Genomic DNA, 21,275 nt, shown 5'->3' with positions numbered 1-21,275 from the left:
AAATATGTTACATTTTTGTGATGGTACTATTAGACAAAATCACTTCTCGAGATGCCATCAGGAATTTGTGTGAGATCGGCTTGCGTTGAATAATCTGAAGCTTATACTTCACAAAGTGCCAGTTCATTCATTAGAAAAAACATAGATGTATGATAATGCCGCCTCCTAATCAAAGGCCCCTTGAGCCCTCACCACCCCAGGAGCACAATGTTAATATCCGCTTTAAGACTAATTCTTGTCACAACAATGTGTACTGCTGTAAATTACAGCATTATTGGAGTGATGTGACCTTTTACATGCTCTCTGTCTGAGTGAGAGGGTGGAGCAGAGTAAATGTGACCTATGTTCATTCTAAAAAGTACAGACACTTTGAACCAGACACACAAAACACTGTGTAGATATTGGACTCAAAGTGTGTGCACACAAACCCACAAAGCTTCCCGTAACATTTATGAAATATTATGTACACATAGCTTGTTTTTTATGAATCTCAGTCTGCTGTATGCACAGTTATCATCACCACAAGTGGTGTTAATCATAAATGACTGGAGCCATGCCCTTAATCAGCTGTTCTATCAGTTATTCTATCAGGAATAATTTGACTTATAAATCAAAACCATAAGTCAAACTTGTTTTCTATTTCAAGACCTCTGCCTCATGGTTGGACCATTGTGTAGTGTTAAGGAATAATAACTCGGTGTGTGTGTGTGTGTGTGGGTGTGGGTGTGGGTGTGGGTGTGTGTGGGTGTGTGTGTGGGTGTGGGTGTGGTGGTGCCTAGGTACCTAAGAGTTGAGCTCAGCTCCTCTTAATTACCTCACTGCTGCAAAATACATAGCAAAAAAAAACATTAGGTAAGTCATATGTAAGTCATTTGGTGAGAAGTTGTCAGTGGCTGTGTGATGTGTGTGTTTTAAGTCCAGTCACCTGCCTCTCATCATGCACTGGGCAGCACACTGCGATACTCAAGAGGATATTGAGTAACAGACAGACGTTTATACCTCCTTAGGTAACAGCTCTGCTATCTGTGGCCTTTCATTTAAAGAGATGCTGAAACCTGTATCTGTGTATTACATTGTACAAAACACAGTGCAACACTGGGGCAGTTGTTCAACCAAGACATGTCTGTGCAAGTAGGTACTTTCCACAAACTTGCCACTTGCAGCACTGCTGTGAGTTTACTGTGTTGCAATTTGCAGAACTCCAAAAAATCTTTATGTGAAACATGACAGCAGTTCCTCCTAATCACTAAACCGCAGTAGAGAAGGGAAGCACAGAGCACGCAGTCATCTGGTAAACAAGACAATTCAGGTACAATATTTCTTTTTTCCTCCAGATAAAATAGGAATTAAACTTTCGATTTGTAAAATACTACAGTATATTCAAAATTGTGTGTATATGCTGCTATAGTAGTTTGTATTGTTACAGATTTTTTATGTCCTTATTCACTCAGTCTACACAGGGAGGAACTGGTGTGCACTCTTCTTGGTTTGTCTAAATTCATTTGAAAAATGCATGGATACATTTTGATGATAGGAACAAATGTTTGGACTTTAGAGGTGATCCTGTCCCACATACCAATTCTACTGTCATTTCCAATAAATAAAATAAACACACAAAATTTTACATGATTATCTTCTGTCCACACTCTATAGGTGTGGGGGAAAGATTTGTACTGCTGCAGTCCACAGCAGCAGCATAGCTATCTCATTCCACACACAGCTTGTCCATGTCGATGACATTTTTACATATGGCATTGAAATAATTTTCATGTTAATATGTATATGTCGCGGACATGACAAGCGAAGCTCTTAGGCATCTCACCATGTCATTTAGGTCCTTCAGATGTTTTTTGAGTAAATGCTTTGGTGGAGCATGAACATGGCTAAAACCTTTCAGTGCCTTTTTAAGCATTTTTCTTTTTTCGCCTACAGTATGGCCAAAATATCGTATGGCAATACTGTCATATCAGTATGATATATGATATGACTATGATGTCACACAAAGTGCAGCAACAGTGAAAATTAAATATTCTTAAAGAAAACAGTAATAATACCACACTCATTTTGCAGTCATCATAAGCTTAGGATACTGTGCCCTCTAAAAGTATTGGAACACTTGGTATTAAACACATATTATGTTAGAAAGATTAAAAAGAAAATAAGATTATAAAGTCAAACCTTCATGACCTTGTGATAGAATCACTACAATGACTGCTCCAAGATGAGCCTCAGCAACCAATGCAGCATCTAATGTCTGTGCTCGTCTACCGTCGCTTTTTCTCCACTGGGGCTGAATTTTTGTGCCATTTCCAGTTTGTGTCTCCGTTTATCATAGAGCGTTCGTTTGTATTATTCTTTATAAGCGAGATTGGCATTCTGATTGCGTGTGTGGGCCCATGGGTAGGAAAAAGTCAGCTCGGGATAAACAAACATGACACGCTGCACGTGGTTGTGTTGTGATGCGTGTGTGCTCATTGAGAGAGAGACTGATCACAGTTGTGTTAAGCAAAAACGTGGACAAAAAAATGTCTCTGAAAGACTTTTCACGCTGGAAAGTAGACCCTTTGAAAAATTACCTTTGAAAATAGGGGCTAAAAGTCGCTGGGAAGAGGAAAGACCAGCTTGTCACAGTGGTCAGTGGTCTGACAGGGACTAGAAGGAGAGAGCATATTTTACCCATACTGGCTTCTCTTCATTGGCTCCCTGTTAATTCTAGAATAGAATTTAAAATTCTTCTTCTTACTTATAAGGATTTGAATAATCAGGTCCCTTCTTATCTTAGCTCATAGTACCATATCACCCCAACAGAGCACTTCGCTCTCAGACTGCAGGTTTACTTGTAGTTCCTAGGGTTTGTAACAGTAGAATGGGAGGCAGAGCCTTCAGCTTTCAGGCTCCTCTCCTGTGGAACCAGCTCCCAATTCAGATCAGGGAGACAGACACCCTCTCTACTTTTAAGATTAGGCTTAAAACTTTCCTTTTTGCTAAAGCTTATAGTTAGGGCTGGATCAGGTAACCCTGAACCATCCCTTAGTTATGCTGCTATAGACTTAGACTGCTGGGGGGTTCCCATGATGCACTGAGTGTTTCTTTCTCTTTTTGCTCTGTATGCACCACTCTGCATTTAATCAATCAATCAATCAATCAATTTTTTTATATAGTGCCAAATCACAACAAACAGTTGCCCCAAGGTGCTTTATATTGTAAGGCAAGGCCATACAATAATTATGTAAAACCCCAACGGTCAAAACGGCCCCTGTGAGCAAGCACTTGGCTACAGTGGGAAGGAAAAACTCCCTTTTAACAGGAAGAAACCTCCAGCAGAACCAGGCTCAGGGAGGGGCAGTCTTCTGCTGGGACTGGTTGGGGCTGAGGGAGAGAACCAGGAAAAAGACATGCTGTGGAGGGGAGCAGAGATCGATCACTAATGATTAATTAATTAATGACTGAATTGGGAGCTGGTTCCACAGGAGAGGAGCCTGAAAGCTGAAGGCTCTGCCTCCCATTCTACTCTTACAAACCCTAGGAACTACAAGTAAGCCTGCAGTCTGAGAGCGAAGCGCTCTATTGGGGTGATATGGTACTACGAGGTCCTAAGATAAGATGGGACCTGATTATTCAAAACCTATAAGTAAGAAGAAGAATTTTAAATTCTATTCTAGAATTAACAGGAAGCCAATGAAGAGAGGCCAATATGGGTGAGATATGCTCTCTCCTTCTAGTCCCCGTCAGTACTCTAGCTGCAGCATTTGAATTAACTGAAGGCTTTTTAGGGAACTTTAGGACAACCTGATAATAATGAATTACAATAGTCCAGCCTAGAGGAAATAAATGCATGAATTAGTTTTTGTTTTGTTGGAATTAGTTTCAATCATTAGTGATTGATCGCTGCTCCCCTCCACAGCATGTCTTTCCTGATTCTCTCCCCTCAGCCCCAACCAGTCCCAGCAGAAGACTGCCCCTCCCTGAGCCTGGTTCTGCTGGAGGTTTCTTCCTGTTAAAAGGGAGTTTTTCCTTCCCACTGTCGCCAAGTGCTTGCTCATAGGGGGTCGTTTTGACCATTGGGGTTTTTCTGTAATTATTGTATGGCTTTTGCCTTACAATATAAAGCGCCTTGGGGCAACTGTTTGTTGTGATTTGACGCTATATAAATACAATTGATTTGATTTGAATTGATTTGGTCACTACGTTTTGAGAAAAAGCACATTTTGTATCAAAATAAAGCCATACAATACATGTTTTTTAAGTTAGTGGTTTTATATGATGAAATAAATGGAACGTGGAAACAAATTTTGACGAAAATCCATATACAAATGCTGGTTTTGCAGCACTGAATTTCACTTCAGTACGTGCATGCACCACACTTAAACATTTCAGTGATCATAAACACATTTTAATTGCATGAATAGAATTATTTGACACACACCTGAGCACCGGATGTTCGGTCGCTGACCGGTGTCAGGAGCTCAGCACTCCCCTTTACCGGTACATGCAGAGTGGTCTTTGGGGCTGACTGTGCCTCTTCTGCGCTCTTCTGGACCCGGACAGATTAGTCCATCTAATATTAACTTTGACATGTGACATGTGACATGTTTCTGTGTCTTGCAGTGTTTTTCCAATATTTTGTTGATGAAATGCAAACATAACGTGCAGAGGTCTTTACCGAGGAGCTCAACATTACAAATGAATTCAAAGAGTCAAAAATATGGGATGAACTGAAAGCATATATATGAACATCATACACTGTGGTAAACATGATAAAGCCGATGCTACCAGTACCATGAATACACAGTGGCGTAAGTCAGTGGTGTAATTTACAGCATATAAACATCGAAATATCTGGCTGTATATAATCTGTATACCTGTGAATCAGCCACTAAGGGCCGTTGCACATCCACAACTTTATTAATTTGCACAGACAATAAAAAATAATCAGGCGAAAGTCATAAAAGCAACAATTCCACAGTTTTAATTCAATTCAACAATGCTTAACCATTGACAAACAACATTTGTTTATCCCGAGCTGCCACTATAGGAAGCTCAACTCGCACATGCACACTCAGAACTCCAATCTGGCTTATTACTCTGCACTTACAATGTCATTATTTCCTGTGACATGCTCTAGTTAGCTTGTTTATATATATATATATATATATAAATAAAAAGGACCTATACTTTATTGACAGACCTCGTATATATATATATATATATATATATACGAGGTCTGTCAATAAAGTATAGGTCCTTTTTATTTTTTTCAAAAACTATATGGATTTCATTCATATGTTTTTTACGTCAGACATGCTTGAACCCTTGTGCGCATGCGTGAGTTTTTCCACGCCTGTCGGTGACGTCATTCGCCTGTGAGCACTCCTTGTGGGAGGAGTCATCCAGCCCCTCGTCGGAAAGAAAGACGTGCGGACGGATTGCAGCGTCGGATTGCAGCGTCGACTCGCAGCCGCCGCGACGCTCCGCCACAGGAAAAACACCTCTGTTGGAAGCCTTAAGGACAAGTTGGAACATGTCCAGCTGTTAAACAATTTCTCATATACTCACTCCACTGAAAGCCATCAAAAGCCGCCTGGATTTTACAAATGGTTATCAACACGGAGGTGTTTTTCCTGTGCCGCCGCACCGCGTCGGCTGCGTCCCGATGCGCGGACCTGTCCGCACGTCTTTCATTAAAAAAATCTTGTTGGGAAGGTGTCGTAGCACGGACCCACAACAGGGGGCGCAAATGAACGGACAATGAGTAAGCCAAAAGGTAACAATTTAATGTTGTGATAATACACAACTAAATGTGTCGTAATTCTCACAGTCAATAAACACCAGGTGACGTGTGGGCAGGCTCGAAGATAGAAGACGCCCGACGAGAGAGAAGCCGCGTCCCACACGGCCTCCACCACCAACGGTCTGAAGAACACCGGAGCCGCCAAGTCCCGAGTCCCCAGGTGGCCTCTGTCTTCGGCTGTCGACCCTGGTACTGCTGGCAGAAAACAGAAAGATGATGTATGAGTGTGAGTCCGCACACTCAGTAATTTACAGTCCAAACACAGTTGGGAGGGAGCACCTCCACCTCCAAATCACACACACTCGTGCAGCTCCTGGTCAACCACTTATCGGTTTTGGGGTGTGAGGCGAAGCCGTCGCAGTCACACCAAACGCCAAAAATCCCAGATAAGGAATACCAACAGGAAAAACAGCTGCAAAACAGATCAGATTATTATTCGCAATAATCACAGCAGAGAAGTGTACCTTGGTACTGGTAGTTGATTTCTCGGCGGGGAGGTGGAGTTGCAGTCCGGCTTTTATGGTAGTGATGATAACGAGTGACAGCTGGTGCAGAGGATGAGTGACAGCTGTCACTTCTTCTGGGTCTGGCGCCCTCTCGTGCTTGGAGCCCGCACTCCAAGCAGGGCGCCCTCTGGTGGTGGTGGGCCAGCAGTACCTCCTCTTCAGCGGCCCACACAACAGGACCCCCCCCTCAACGGGCGCCTCCTGGCGTCCGACCAGGCTTGTCCGGATGTCTTGTGTAGAATTCGGCCAGGAGGGCCGGGTCCAGGATGAAGCTCCTCTTCACCCAGGAGCGTTCTTCAGGTCCATACCCCTCCCAGTCCACCAGATATTGGAAACCCCGGCCCTTACGACGGACGTCCAGGAGCCTGCGGACTGTCCAGGCAGGCTCCCCGTCAATGAGCCGGGCAGGAGGCGGCGTAGGTCCCGGAGTACAGAGGGGCGAGGTGTGGTGTGGTTTGAGATGGGAAACATGAAAGACAGGGTGAATCCGCAGTGAAGCCGGGAGTTGAAGCTTCACTGCGGCCGGGTTGATGATCTTGAGGATACGAAAGGGTCCGATGAATCTGTCCTTTAGTTTTGGGGAGTCGACACACAAAGGGATGTCCTTGGTCGAGAGCCACACCTCCTGCCCGGGCTGGTATGTTGGGGCCGGGGAACGTCGGCGGTCCGCATGGGTCTTGGCCCTCGTCCGGGCTTTTAACAGGGCAGAGCGGGCGGTCCGCCACACCCGGCGGCACCTCCTGAGGTGGGCCTGGACCGAGGGCACACCGACCTCTCCCTCCACCAGCGGGAACAATGGGGGCTGGAACCCCAAACAAGCCTCAAAAGGGGAGAGGCTGGTAGCAGACGAGACTTGGCTGTTATGGGCATACTCGATCCAGGCCAGATGGTGACTCCAGGCCGCCGGGTGCGCGGAGGTGACGCAGCGAAGGGCCTGTTCCAACTCCTGGTTAGCCCGCTCTGCCTGGCCATTGGTCTGGGGGTGGTACCCGGACGAGAGACTCACGGTGGCCCCCAGCTCCTTACAGAAACTCTTCCACACCTGCGAAGAGAACTGGGGACCACGATCTGATACAATGTCCGATGGTATCCCATGCAGCCGCATGACGTGGTGGACCAGAAGGTCTGCCGTCTCCTGGGCTGTCGGGAGCTTCGGGAGGGCCACGAAGTGGGCCGCCTTGGAGAACCGGTCCACTATCGTGAGAATAACGGTGTTGCCCTGGGACGGCGGGAGGCCCGTGATGAAGTCCAGGCCGATGTGAGACCAGGGGCGATGAGGCACCGGCAGGGGCTGGAGGAGTCCCGTCGTCCTCCGATGGTCTGCCTTGCCCCTGGCGCAGATGGTACAGGCCTGGACGTAGTCCCGGACGTCGGTTTCCAGGGACGCCCACCAGAAGCGCTGCTGGACTACTGCCACGGTCCTACGCACTCCGGGATGACAGGAGAGCTTGGATCCGTGACAGAAGTCCAATACGGCAGCTCTTGCCTCTGGTGGGACGTACAGTCTGTTCTTGGGGCCAGTCCCCGGGTCCGGGCTCCTTGTCAGGGCCTCCCGGACGGTCTTCTCCACGTCCCAGGGGAGGGTGGCCACGACAGTGGACTCGGGGATGATGGTCTCGGTGGGGTTCGACAGCCCCGCTTTGGCTTCTTCTTCGTGTACCCGGGACAATGCATCTGGTTTTTGGTTCTTGGTCCCGGGGCGATACGTGATCTGGAAGTCAAAGCGCCCGAAGAACAGAGACCAGCGGGCTTGCCTGGGGTTCAGCCGCTTGGCGGTCCGGATGTACTCCAGGTTCCGATGGTCAGTGAAAACCGTGAAGGGCAACGATGCCCCCTCCAGCAGGTGTCTCCACTCTTCAAGAGCCTCTCTCACCGCAAGAAGTTCCAGATTGCCGACGTCATAGTTCCGTTCAGCTGGGGTCAACCTGCGGGAATAAAAGGCACAAGGATGGAGGACTTTATCAGCCTCCACGCTCTGGGACAGCACGGCTCCTATCCCTGAGTCAGAGGCGTCCACCTCTACTATGTACTGGCGGTCAGGATCAGGCTGCACCAGAACTGGTGCAGTCGAGAACCGGCGTTTCAACTCCTGGAACGCGGCTTCGCACCGATCCGACCAGGCGAAGGGGACCTTGGTGGAGGTCAGGGCAGTCAGGGGGCTAACTACCTGACTGTAACTTTTAATGAACCTCCTGTAGAAATTTGCAAAGCCTAGGAACTGCTGTAGTTTCCTGCGGCTTGTTGGTTGGGGCCAATCTCTCACCGCCACAACCTTAGCCGGATCAGGGGCGACGGAGTTGGAGGAGATGATGAACCCCAGGAAGGACAAAGAAGTGCGGTGGAACTCGCACTTCTCGCCCTTCACAAACAGCCGGTTCTCCAACAACCGCTGTAGGACCTGACGTACATGCTGGACATGGGTACTCAGCGCCCGGGACCAAATCGATGGCACAATCATACGGTCGGTGCGGGGGAAGAGTGAGTGCCAGATCTTTGCTGAAAATGTCAGCAAGATCGTGGTACTCCTTTGGCACCGCCGATAGATTGGGGGGAACTTTGACCTCCTCATTAGCCGTAGTGCCGGGAGGAACCGAGGATCCTAAGCACTCCCGGTGGCAGGTTTCGCTCCACTGCGTCACAACCCCAGACGGCCAATCAATCCGGGGATTGTGCTTCACCATCCATGGAAAGCCCAAAATCACTCGGGAGGTAGAAGGTGTTACATGGAACACTATCTCCTCCCTGTGATTCCCAGACACAACCAAAGTCACTGGTTGTGTCTGATGTGTGATTAATGGAAGCAGGGTGCCATCTAGTGCTCGCACCTGCAATGGTGCCGGCAGAGCCACCAGAGGGAGCCCTACTTCCTTTACCCATCTGCTGTCCAGCAGATTCCCTTCAGACCCTGTGTCTATCAGTGCTGGGGCATGAAGGGTTAAATCCCCACAAAGGATGGTTACTGGGATTCGTGCAGATTTGCGGGGTTTTCCCGCGTGCGTGTTATGACCCACCCTTAGCCCAGTTTCTAAGGACGGGCGTTGTAGTTTGACCGTTTTAGGGCAGTCCCTCTGCATGAGGAAGTCCGCGCACGTCTCGACACAGCCCCTGTACGGTTCCGGAGGGCTTATGTATGCTTCAGGGGACGGTGGGGGGGTTCGTTGAACGACCAGTGGAACGTTTGATACGGGCCCAGGACCAGCCAGAGGAGTGGCTGCAGCAGCGCCCTGATCACGCGCTTCCACCCTGGCGGTGAGAGCCTCCACCCTCCGATTAAGGAGGACACTCTGCTCGGTCACTAATTCTAACCGGGCCTTGAAGGCGGTTAAGATCTGCTGCAGCTCACTCAACCCGCCTCCCGCTGACGCCTGCGCTCCTGGCTCTTCCATTGGCCGTTCAAGCTGAAGTTGACGCCCCTCGGAGTCCATGACGATGGCCGAGAAATCCTGTTGGGAAGGTGTCGTAGCACGGACCCACAACAGGGGGCGCAAATGAACGGACAATGAGTAAGCCAAAAGGTAACAATTTAATGTTGTGATAATACACAACTAAATGTGTCGTAATTCTCACAGTCAATAAACACCAGGTGACGTGTGGGCAGGCTCGAAGATAGAAGACGCCCGACGAGAGAGAAGCCGCGTCCCACACGGCCTCCACCACCAACGGTCTGAAGAACACCGGAGCCGCCAAGTCCCGAGTCCCCAGGTGGCCTCTGTCTTCGGCTGTCGACCCTGGTACTGCTGGCAGAAAACAGAAAGATGATGTATGAGTGTGAGTCCGCACACTCAGTAATTTACAGTCCAAACACAATTGGGAGGGAGCACCTCCACCTCCAAATCACACACACTCGTGCAGCTCCTGGTCAACCACTTATCGGTTTTGGGGTGTGAGGCGAAGCCGTCGCAGTCACACCAAACGCCAAAAATCCCAGATAAGGAATACCAACAGGAAAAACAGCTGCAAAACAGATCAGATTATTATTCACAATAATCACAGCAGAGAAGTGTACCTTGGTACTGGTAGTCGATTTCTCGGCGGGGAGGTGGAGTTGCAGTCCGGCTTTTATGGTAGTGATGATAACGAGTGACAGCTGGTGCAGAGGATGAGTGACAGCTGTCACTTCTTCTGGGTCTGGCGCCCTCTCGTGCTTGGAGCCCGCACTCCAAGCAGGGCGCCCTCTGGTGGTGGTGGGCCAGCAGTACCTCCTCTTCAGCGGCCCACACAACAAATCTCCTTTAACAGTGGAATATCCGGATAAAATGCTGAAACCGACTTCTTCTGAAACTTCTCTGTTCTCTCACGACATCCTGGATCAATAGAGCCTGAAATGTGGAGGTTTTCAGCTTGAAACAGGCTGACGATGGCGCCTGAGAGCGCTGCGCGACGTCTCGCACCGTGGGAAGTCCTTAAAGCGACAGTATCACCTCAAAATCTCTCATCAGCCGTTAAAATTTTCACTGAAAACCAGCTTAATTTTTCGAACCGTGTCCACTTCGATGTGTCTCACAGGTTTAGAAAAAATTTTGATCAAACAAAGCGCCAGTCTCTCAGCAACTTCTCAGACAAAGGAATTCCGACGAGGGGCTGGACAACTCATCCCACAAGGAGTGCTCACAGGCGAATGACGTCACCGACAGGCGTGGAAAAACTCACGCATGCGCACGAGGGTTCAAGCATGTCTGATGTAAAAACATATGAATGAAATCCATATAGTTTTTGAAAAAGATAAAAAGGACCTATACTTTATTGACAGCCCTCGTAAATATATATATATATATATATATATATATATATATATATATATATATATATATATATATATATATATATATATATATATATATATATATATATATATATGAACTCCTATTACTGTCTGTTACTGTGATTATTAATTATTTTTACTGCTTGTTTAAATTGTAGGATACATTTGAAACAATGAGAGCTGCAGTGGGTTCCATCCTCATCTTGATACTTCTGTGTCAAGGTAGGTGTGTTTGTGACTTGATATACGAGGGTAGGCTGAAAAGTTCTAAGGCTCCCCATGAAGGAGTAATGCATTAACTGCATTATAGTGAGCCTTAGAACTTTTCAGCCTACCCTCGTAACTCAGCATCGAGTTGTGATTATTTTGTTTTCATAGGACGAAACTCAAATGTGAGCGTGGTATTTATGGTGTAAGAACATGATGTTTGAAAGCAACATTTCAACAGCGTCACGGGACACATATTGTCTCACATTCACTCCACTGAGTCTATACATGGGCCAGTATAAAGAAGTTTTTATTTATTTTTTTACTTGCCCAGTTGGGTAAGTGAGTAAAGCTGGGTTCCCTTTGCAGGTATTTGACATGATTGCTATGTCTGTGGCATAAAAACCCCAAGAGGGGCCTGAAATGTGGTGTAATGGCTGGTAAAAGTAGAGTTGTAGCCCATTTTGAGCCAGTGGGAAATTTTTAAACATTTGTGATGTGAGGACACACCAATAAGTGAGTACGCACACACCATTAAAAATATCAAGTCCAGTCCCTGGGAGGAGAAGATGCATGGATCAAATTGTTTCAAGCATACGTATTTGATCCATTTGCTCTTAACAGTTTGAAGGTCAACTCTAGGGGATTCATTAACTGACAGCTTTAATCTATCCCACTGCACTCAGATAGGAGACTTAAAAAAAAACACTGCAGGAGGAATCAAACAAGGGTGCTCTTTATTTCACCAACCTGTAGTTGATTGAGTGAATCTAAAATCCATTCCATCTTGTACATTTGAAAATGCCTTTGCAGAATTATGTGAAACTTTTCCATAACTATTTGAAATGCTGCAACTAACAGCATCAAAAATGTTACTTCTGAGTCTGCAGACGAGAAGGCTCTGTTGTGGAAAAGCCACAAAAAATAATCTGTTGGTCATTTTCCTCCCTGGAAAACATCACATCTCCTAAGCAGAGCAGCAAGCCTCATCAGAGACCCCACAAACCCAGTATTGGGCACAGCTAACCAAAATGTTAGCTTCAATAACATTAATCAGATAACTAAAATGTATCTTTTATGATACAGATAAACTGCTAAAAAATGTATCCTTATTACAGATAACCAATAACTATTAGTATTGATTTGGACGCGGCCACATCAGATGACACTGTCGGCTTCTGATAAACCAGTTTCACTTTAAGCGTCGCAGGGGCTGCTGGGTAAATTCAAGGATCACAAATACAAAGAATACATGAAAAATGAATAAATAAAAAAAATAAAACCGCAAACACTGTCATCATCTTTCAAAAGCAGAAAAACACAGTATTACAAGTCACAGTTTATCTTGGTATTAGATACATCATCATTTACGAGCAAAAAGCTGCTGCTTCTTTCACATGCTTTGAACCCTGCGGCTTAAACAACCGAAATACATCCATTAATGCATTGATCGGCAGAGTAAAATACATGTAGTAAATATAAATCCTTACCTATTAGTTTCAGTGGGATTCATCTGAAAAAATAATCCACATAAAGTGTCCTTTTATAAATCTAAAACAGCGTCTAAAGATGAAGAAAAGTCCCTCTGTACACACAGCTACACCATGAGAGCTCCTCTCCCAACTGAGTCTTGCTGATTAAATTACAGCCACAAAGAAATAAAATAATGTTAAAATTAGTCTGTTTTGTTTTTCCTAATGACAGGGTAGCTGTCCCTCCCAACGACGGGACTGACCCCTCTCCTGACGGCTCTCCTGACGCGTCTCCTGATGACGTGAATGACTCATGGCGTCACTCCCATCGTTAGGAGGGACATCTACCCTGTCATTAGGAGGGTGATAACTAGAGCACAATGGGTGCTAATTAAAGCAACTGTTTAGTCACTAGCCAATAGCAGTCTGCCTCTCGGTGGTGGGGGGGGGGGGGGGGGGGGGGTCTGGTTAAGTTTAAAACTCCAGCTTTTGTGGCTCCTGTTTGTTCTTCTCTACAAGGGTCAAGACAGAAGTCAGACTACCAGAGCAAGAATTTTAGCTGAGGAAGCTTCTGCAATTTGAAGCAAAACGTCCTCGTGTACAGCAACCCAGTCCAGTCGAAGATTCAAGCTTCTCTACTTCTTTTTGGCTACTTGCTATATTCAGCTGTTGTCATGCAAATGGATTTAAATATGATTTGTGAATGTCTTTTATGTGTGTTTTCAGGTGAGGCACTGAAATGTAACTTCTGCACATCAAAGTCATCGACCCTCTGCTCACCAACCAGTGTTCAGCAATGTTCAGGTTTTCAAAATGCCTGTGGTGCTGTCGTGTTCCAAAGCCCACTGCGTAAGTCTGCTGTGGAGTGTGCACCACAAAAACATTCTGTTGAGTCAAATGATTTAGTACAAGTGCACAGACCAGTCCCTTTGCGCACCCCCCACCGATAAACCAAATTAACTTAAACAACCCCAAAACTCAATCAGGAAGTTCACAAAAATAAAAGCCTCAAGTCAAATATTAATGAAAACATTGAATGAATGAATGAATGAATGAATTTATTTGTCGCACACACACATACTTACCAACAACAAACAAAATAAAAAAAATCTCTCATTAAACAAAACAAAAACAAAACTCATAGGCATTTTCCAGTTCTCCAGTTCAGTGCAGCCGAAGGGGTGTAGGCTGAAGCAAAAGCTTACAAACAACCACCCCATTTACCATTTGCTACAGTATACACACACACACACACACACACACACTATATATATATATATATATATATATATATATATATATATATATATATATATATATATATATATATATATATATAAAACATTTATTTATATATTTACAGGTAGCAAACCCTTGACTGAGATTTTGTGAATATGGATAATGATTCATTGTTTTATGAGATGAGGCTGAGAAGGGAAAAGAGGAAAGAATGGGGTTAAAGATTATAAACTTGGTTGGAATTTAGTGGTGAATTTTTGGTAACAAAATGATGATGGTTATTATTATTAACAAAATTAACTAAGCCACTTAGCATCACTGATAGCAAAGACCACCAGAACACTTGAAGGATCACTTATCTGCGTCGGGTGAAGTGAAGCGATCCGGGCCCGGTTTCCATAAAGCAACCCAATCTTTCAGTCTACTAAACTTTCTTAGTGGACTACAGTTAGTCAAACAACATTATCCCTCTAATCACAGTTTCACATCGATGGCTAAACCTGTAGATTAGCTTTCTTACCTTAGTCGACTGTTTTCACGGGCATAACGGCATGGTGCGTGCTGTTGCCGAGCGATGGCTCCATGTGCGAACGTTTTGATTACTTCTGGGTTGGTCATTGTCATGAACTATCCAACCTTTGTTTTGTTAACTGGCTTTATTAACATTTACAGACTCATACGAACTGCAGAACGATGTGCTTAGCACTTAGCCTAGCAGTTTCACTCCTCAGTTTCTTCTTCTACACTTTCTTTTTTTTTTTTTTTTTTTTTTAAAGTTTAACAAAATATTTTTACAGAGATACACACACACAAAAAAATTTTAGAACATAGAGCAAAGAACATGCAGGGGTGTACTTAAAAAAAACAACATTCAAAACATTCAATTTAAAATGAGAATACAGAGTGTCATACAAATTCAGGATGCCTGGCAGAAATGTAACTCCTCCATTTGCTCCAAACCTCTTCGAATTTGTCCGATTGTAATCTCCCGGAAAATGTAATTCGTTCCATTGTGAATAGTCCGTAAACAATCCTGTGCCAGTCCTCTAAAGATGGAGCGTGGGAGCTCATCCACTTTTTGGTGATTGCTTTACGAGCTGCCGTACTTAACATGCCGTATAGACATCTGGTTTCTTTGTCTGTGTCCACTGAATGTAAAAGTCCAAAAAGAAGTTTGTCCCAATTAAAAGGGAACTTCAGACCCAAATTTTTTTCCATTTCAGAATGAATACAAATCCAAAAGCTATTGACGAGTGGACATGACCAAAACAAATGGAAGTGTTTTGCACTCTGGGCTCCGCAGTTTCTCCAACAACTGGAGGAGCTTGAATAATATTTGGTTTGTGCTGGAGTGATAAAATATCTACACAAGCTTTTCCAACCAAAACATCTCCAAACATTACAGCTGGATATTTTCCATTGAAATGCACAATATTTAGACCAAGTAACATCAGAAATCACCACCTTTGATTCCCTTTCCCATCTTTGTTTAATATATGATGTATTTAAATCCTTGGCTGCCTATATGTCCTGTATAATGCTTGGATGACTACAATAAACGACCGATGAAAACCAAATTGTCCAAATTGTGACCAAATTTATATAAAAATGCCTAGTTTACCCAACCAAAGGCTTTTTCAGCATCAAGACCAATGAGGATCATTTCAATATTTTCTTCTGTTACGTGATCAGTTATATGTAGTGTTCGTCGGATATTGTCCTGTGTCTGTCTCTGCTTAATAAAGCCTGTCTGGTCCAGGCTAATTATCTCAGTGAGAATATTCTCCATTCTTTTGGCAAGAATGTGTGTGAATATCTTGTAATCTTGATTAAGTACACTAATTGGACGATAATTTCCACAATCAAGCTTGTCCTTTCCCTCTTTGGCTATTAAGGAGATAGTAGCCTCGTTCCATGATGGGGGAGTTACACCTGTCTGTAAAATAAAATTAAATGTGGTTTTCATTAAAGACACAAAGAGGTCTTTCATCTCTTTGTACCACTCTGAAGGAAAACCGTCTGGTCCCGGAGCTTTATTTGGTTTCAAATTGGAAATGACCTTCTTAATTTCAAGTTCAGTTATTTCAGTCATCAAGTTTTTATTTTGATTTTCGCTCACTTTCGGTAGAATTAGTGTATTCAGGAAAGACATGTTTTTTTTTCATCAGTTTTTGATTGTGTGTATAGTTCTTTATAGAAAGTTAAAAAAAATATGTTGAATATCTTCCCATTTATAAATTAACTCGGTTGTTTGAGGATCTTTAATTTTATGAATTGTATTTTCTAATTGTTGTTTTTTCAATTTATAGGCTAACAGTTTTGCTGATTTACCCCCTACCTCGTAATATCTTTGTTGTAAAAATACCATATTTTTCTTTATTTCACTTGAGAGAATGTCATTAATTTCGTTTTTCTTTTTTTGTATTTCTAAGGACAAATTTTTATTCATAGTAATTTTATGGTCATTTTCCATTATTTTTAATTGTGATTGGAGTTTTTTTAAATGTCTCATTTCTTGTCTTTTTTAGATTGGAGCTATAGCCTATAAGTTTCCCCCTCAGGACAGCTTTTAAAGCATAATTGGTGAAACTTCCTCATTATCATTCTCGATCAGATAATTCGTAATATCTTCCCTGATCTGTTCTCTAAATGGGGGTAGAATACCTGTGTTTAATCTCCAACGTGTGTCTCTCTTTCTATTCCCAAATGTTACTTCCAAATACACTGGAGTGTGGTCCGATAAGTCCATTACTCCTATCTCACAACTAACCACTCTATTAAAATCTTTTTGGAACATTAAGAAATAGTCCAGGCTAGAGTAGAAAGAGTGTGGGTGGGAGTAAAAAGTGTAATCTTTTCTAGTTGGGTTCAACTCCCTCCACATGTCCAGAAGGCCCAATTCTTTAAGAATTAATTTAATAAACTTAATTATTTTATTTGGCTCTGAGCAGTGAGGGTTAGACGAATCCAGCACTGGATTGAGTCGAATGTTTAAGTCCCCTCCCAAAATCAGAGTGCCCTGTACCTCTACTGTAATTAATTCAAAAATATTTTTATAAAATTTAAACTCTGACCCCGGGGGAGCATATATGTTCAAAAAAGTAGTCAAAATACCTTCCAAGTATCCCTTCACCATTACAAATCTCCCCTCCTTATCTCTTTTCTCTTGAATACACTCAAAATTAAGCCTCTTTGAAATTAGGATTACCACTCCTCTTTTAGAGCCCCGAGAACAAGCAGATGAGAATTGGTTAAATTTCCATTTTATGAGTTTTTCATGTTCTGGCTGTGACAAATGAGTTTCCTGCAAGAGAGCCACTTCTATTTCTTCTTTTTTCAACTTAGACATATATAATCTTACCCCTCTTAATAGGATTACCCAACCTGTTTACATTATAAGATACAATCTTAGTAGTTTTATTACTCTGCATGATATAGGCATTTAAATCTGAACCTTAATATCTTTGATAAAATAAAACGTACACCCCTGGTAAACAACAACCCAAAAAAAAGAAGGTAGTATTTGATAGAAGGAACAGTGAAAAATAACAACCTGTGGAAGAGTGCCCCCTGCAGCCCGCTGACTGACAATGCGTAGGTCCGTGGTGTCCCTATATCTTTCACTAACCCGACATAATCAACTTATAAATGCCATCAATCCCCAACAAATTAGTATAACAAAACAGTGAAACAATTTAACAAATGAAATAAAAAATAAAATGGATAAAAAAGACAGAACATATTTCCTCATATATAATGTCTCTGTGTAAGCCGCACTTTTGTTAGTTTGCGTCATCTCTATGCCTGAACTCCTGGAGCCGCTCTCTGAAGTGCTGCTTTTGTGCCGTGCTACCTTGCTTCATCTTCTTACTCTTTGTTTGCCATGACTGCTGATCGATTTGGTCCAGAAGTGTAGATCGATCCTTCACCACTTTCACCGACAGTCCCCTTGTCACCATATCCGCCGTAGCTTCATGCGCTGTGTTGTACGTCACTATAATACACTCTCAGCCTGGCTGGGAAGGGTGACTAGAATCTAATATTGTTCTCCTTAAGTACAGCCTTGGCCGCCATATACTCTTTCTTTCTTCACTGTATTTCTGGGGCATAGTCATTGTCCACGTGCACTTTTTTCCCCTTGAAGTCAAATCCTTTCGCTTGCCAAGCTCGTTTGAGTATATCCTCTTTGGTGCGATAACTTGCAAATTTGACAATAAATGAGCGAGGCGCGGCTCCTTCAGGTGGTTTTTCGGCAATAGCACGGTGCGCTCTTTCAATCCCCAATGTGGAAGGAGATGAGAGACCCAAAGCTTTTTCAAACAACATCTCCACAAAGTTAATCACAGATGGAAATGAGTCCTCTTCTCCCTCCTTCACTCCATATATCCTGATGTTCTCCCGCCGTGAGCGGCTCTCGAGGTCCAGCATCTTTGTCTCATACCGCATTTGTTGTTTAGTTAGCTCCCTTAGCAGCTCTTCCGAATGTTGCACCCAGGTCTCCACTTCATTTAAGCGGTCCTCTGCTTCGTCCAGCCTTTTGCCGAAGCCATTTACTTCTTCTCTCATTGCATTAAACTGCTCATTCGTGTCTTTTCTGAAATCACGTAACTCTCTTAGTATCATGTCCATATTAGCAGGGCGGTCTTTCTTGTCAGTGCTACCTTGTGGCTCATCCTCCATATTGTTGCTAGCTTGCGACAGAGTATCTTCACTCGCCTCGCTGCGTTCACGTGCTGCATTTTTCTTATGTTTTGTCGGCATTTTTCTTCTTTAGAATAGTACCCGCTTCTTTAGAACCAATATTTTCCCATTTTCGAGTTAGAAAAATGGGGTAAATGAATTACTCAGTTGGGAGCGTGCACTCTATGCTGCCTTCACTTGGCCCGCCAGACTTCTACACTTTCATCAACCTTTTTGTGCACACATTGCTGCTCAGCCTAAAAGAGATGATTAAGATTTAGATTTAGATGCCCTAAAAGAGATGTTAGAACTGTCCCAAACACATCATGACAGTCGTCTGCTACAACCACAGCCAAAAGCAGACGAAGCTCTCCTATTGAAGGAAAACAAGTGATGTAGGGGTCCTTTTGAGTGTTCCATCAAGTGGTGGTACATGGTACCTGCCATTTTTTGATGTAAGACACTGAAGTTTTATTGACTGAAATAAGATCAGCCTCCTCTGTACCAGGCTAAAAGTTTAATTGGGTAACGTGAAACGTCAGCTGACTAAGTGCTTGTTGCAACATCTAACATCAAAAAACTAGGCAACTAGTGAGTTTATTCAGCTAAACAAGATTAGGTTGCTTTATAAAACCGGGCTCCGGTCTGGTTTCCTGGGGCCTCATGTACAAAGTCTGCATTCGCACAAAATCGTGGTGTATGTCTGTCTTCACGCCAGCATTCTGATGTATCAAAAGTAAAATGACCATGGAACTGTATGGTGCACCACACAAAACTCCTAGCTGGCATGCACATGTTTCTACAGTGACTGTGGCAGCTCCAGTTAGCAGACTCTAGCAGACAGTGGGCTAGCAGGCTTCAGAGACGAGTGAGCCAGTGAGCCGTTAGCAAGGCAACAGGCCATGGGATCTCCTCTGACTGCGAGGGCTCAGTGGTCAACAGCCACGGCAGTGGGGTCTTTTCAGAACAGTGGCCCTTAGACACCAGCAGCCAAAAATTACAATAGGTCCACAGATGGAACCCAAATGGCGCTGCAGGGATGAGCTGGGAGTTTGCAGGTTCACTGATTAACATCACTTTGAGCAGGTGGGATGAGTTCATCAGTGAAATCACCTGCTGGAGTTGGTGGCACTGATGTAAAGGATTAAATTGGAATATAAATGTTGTCTTTGATTGAGTACAATAATACAGAAGGAGGAATTAAATTTTTCTTTCTTTCTCTGTTAAAAGTACATTTGCATGGTGAGAAGTCTGTGTCCTTTCAAAACTGATTCAGAAGGAGACACTGTGGGTCCATACTTGTGGACATGTCTGTCAAGTGTCTCAGTTTGACAGACAGGAGGCATCTTTTATTTACTGAGATATTACCTACAGAAAATGCCCTGTTATGGGTTTGAAAGTTCTCTTAATTGGACAAGTTTCAATAAACTGTCTAATAAATTCCTTATGAACCAGTGTTGACCAGAACAAGAGTGCAGCTTGGAACAAGAGTCCATTGATTCATTATCCAAGATAGGGACTGTCTGTTGGAGTGTCCTGAGGTGTCATAAATTCAGCCAGGAAATGTTTTAGCTCTCTTCAGACACTTTGTGAAAAGGGGTGGAAGACTCTTGGTGCCTGGCACAAAGCCAAATGATATACAGAGTCAGTGCTTTGTTAAAGGGGGAGCCAACCTTTGGTTCTGTAAAGATGTCTTGGGCATCTTTGCTACACTGCGGAGTCTGGAGATAAGCATGTGTACCAATGGACCTCAAGGCCTATAAAGGACTTACTTCTTCTTTATGTTATGAAACTAAATGCAATCTGTCACAGTGTTAAAATGAATGTTCTAAATGTTTATAATAAGAAGCCAAATGAAACAAAACTTGCAATGTATTTTTCTGATATTATTTTTTGTTTTTGTCACATACAGTTTCATCCATTTCATTTCCCGTTTCAGAATCTTCATTCCGTATGTGCATGAACATGGATGTGTGTCAGGGCTTCATCAAAACACCTGGTTCTTTCGCCATTTGTTGCAGCACTGACCTGTGCAACTAAAACTCTTCAGTGTGGGACCTAACTTGATTTTAGCTGTTGAAGCTGTCCTCTGCATGATGATGTAACAGTGCTGCCCTGCAGAACAAAGTCTATCCTTGTAATCTTTGCATGCAAATAAAACATTTGACAGAAATGTTTTGTTGTTGCTTTTTTTCAGGTGGACAAACTGGGGTGATTCAGTATTCACAGGGGTCCAGACTTAACAAATCATGGTTTGAGGAAAAAATGTACTTTGTTGATTATTCATATTTAATATGTGTAACAACATTGAGTTGATACTAAAACACATTACAAACGCAAATCACACACTTCATGCAGAGAAAGATCACACCTGTGCAAAAATGTGTCAGTGTGCATGATGGTAAATGTTCAGTTGTGGACAGTTTTTCATTTACCTTCCTAAATGCTGCAGATGACAGGTGTCAGGAATTTGCATGTGAGATCAACAGCCAGCTCAAACCAGCTGCATCTCAGACAAACACTCATGCATGGCAGTCAGTTAACACTCTTCACACAGACACAGAAAGATCAAGGCATTGCATTTTTTACTCAGGCAGCACAGTCTTGTTTGAGGGTGG

General features: G+C 43.6%; 1 long non-coding RNA gene across 1 annotated transcript; it reads left to right on the top strand.

Annotated features, from left to right (window-relative positions):
* The first annotated feature begins 1,171 nt into the window (after positions 1-1,171).
* Positions 1,172-20,851, top strand: LOC117520199. Its single transcript, XR_004563565.1, has 4 exons — positions 1,172-1,309; positions 11,218-11,281; positions 13,465-13,587; positions 20,597-20,851. It is a non-coding gene; the product is annotated as an uncharacterized LOC117520199 (long non-coding RNA).
* The last annotated feature ends 424 nt before the right edge of the window (positions 20,852-21,275 follow it).

Source organism: Thalassophryne amazonica, chromosome 1 (genome assembly GCF_902500255.1).
Source record: "Thalassophryne amazonica chromosome 1, fThaAma1.1, whole genome shotgun sequence".
NCBI lineage: Eukaryota > Metazoa > Chordata > Actinopteri > Batrachoidiformes > Batrachoididae > Thalassophryne > Thalassophryne amazonica.
The sequence above is the reverse complement of the archived record's forward strand: the minus strand, read 5'-3'. Positions and strand labels throughout refer to the sequence as shown.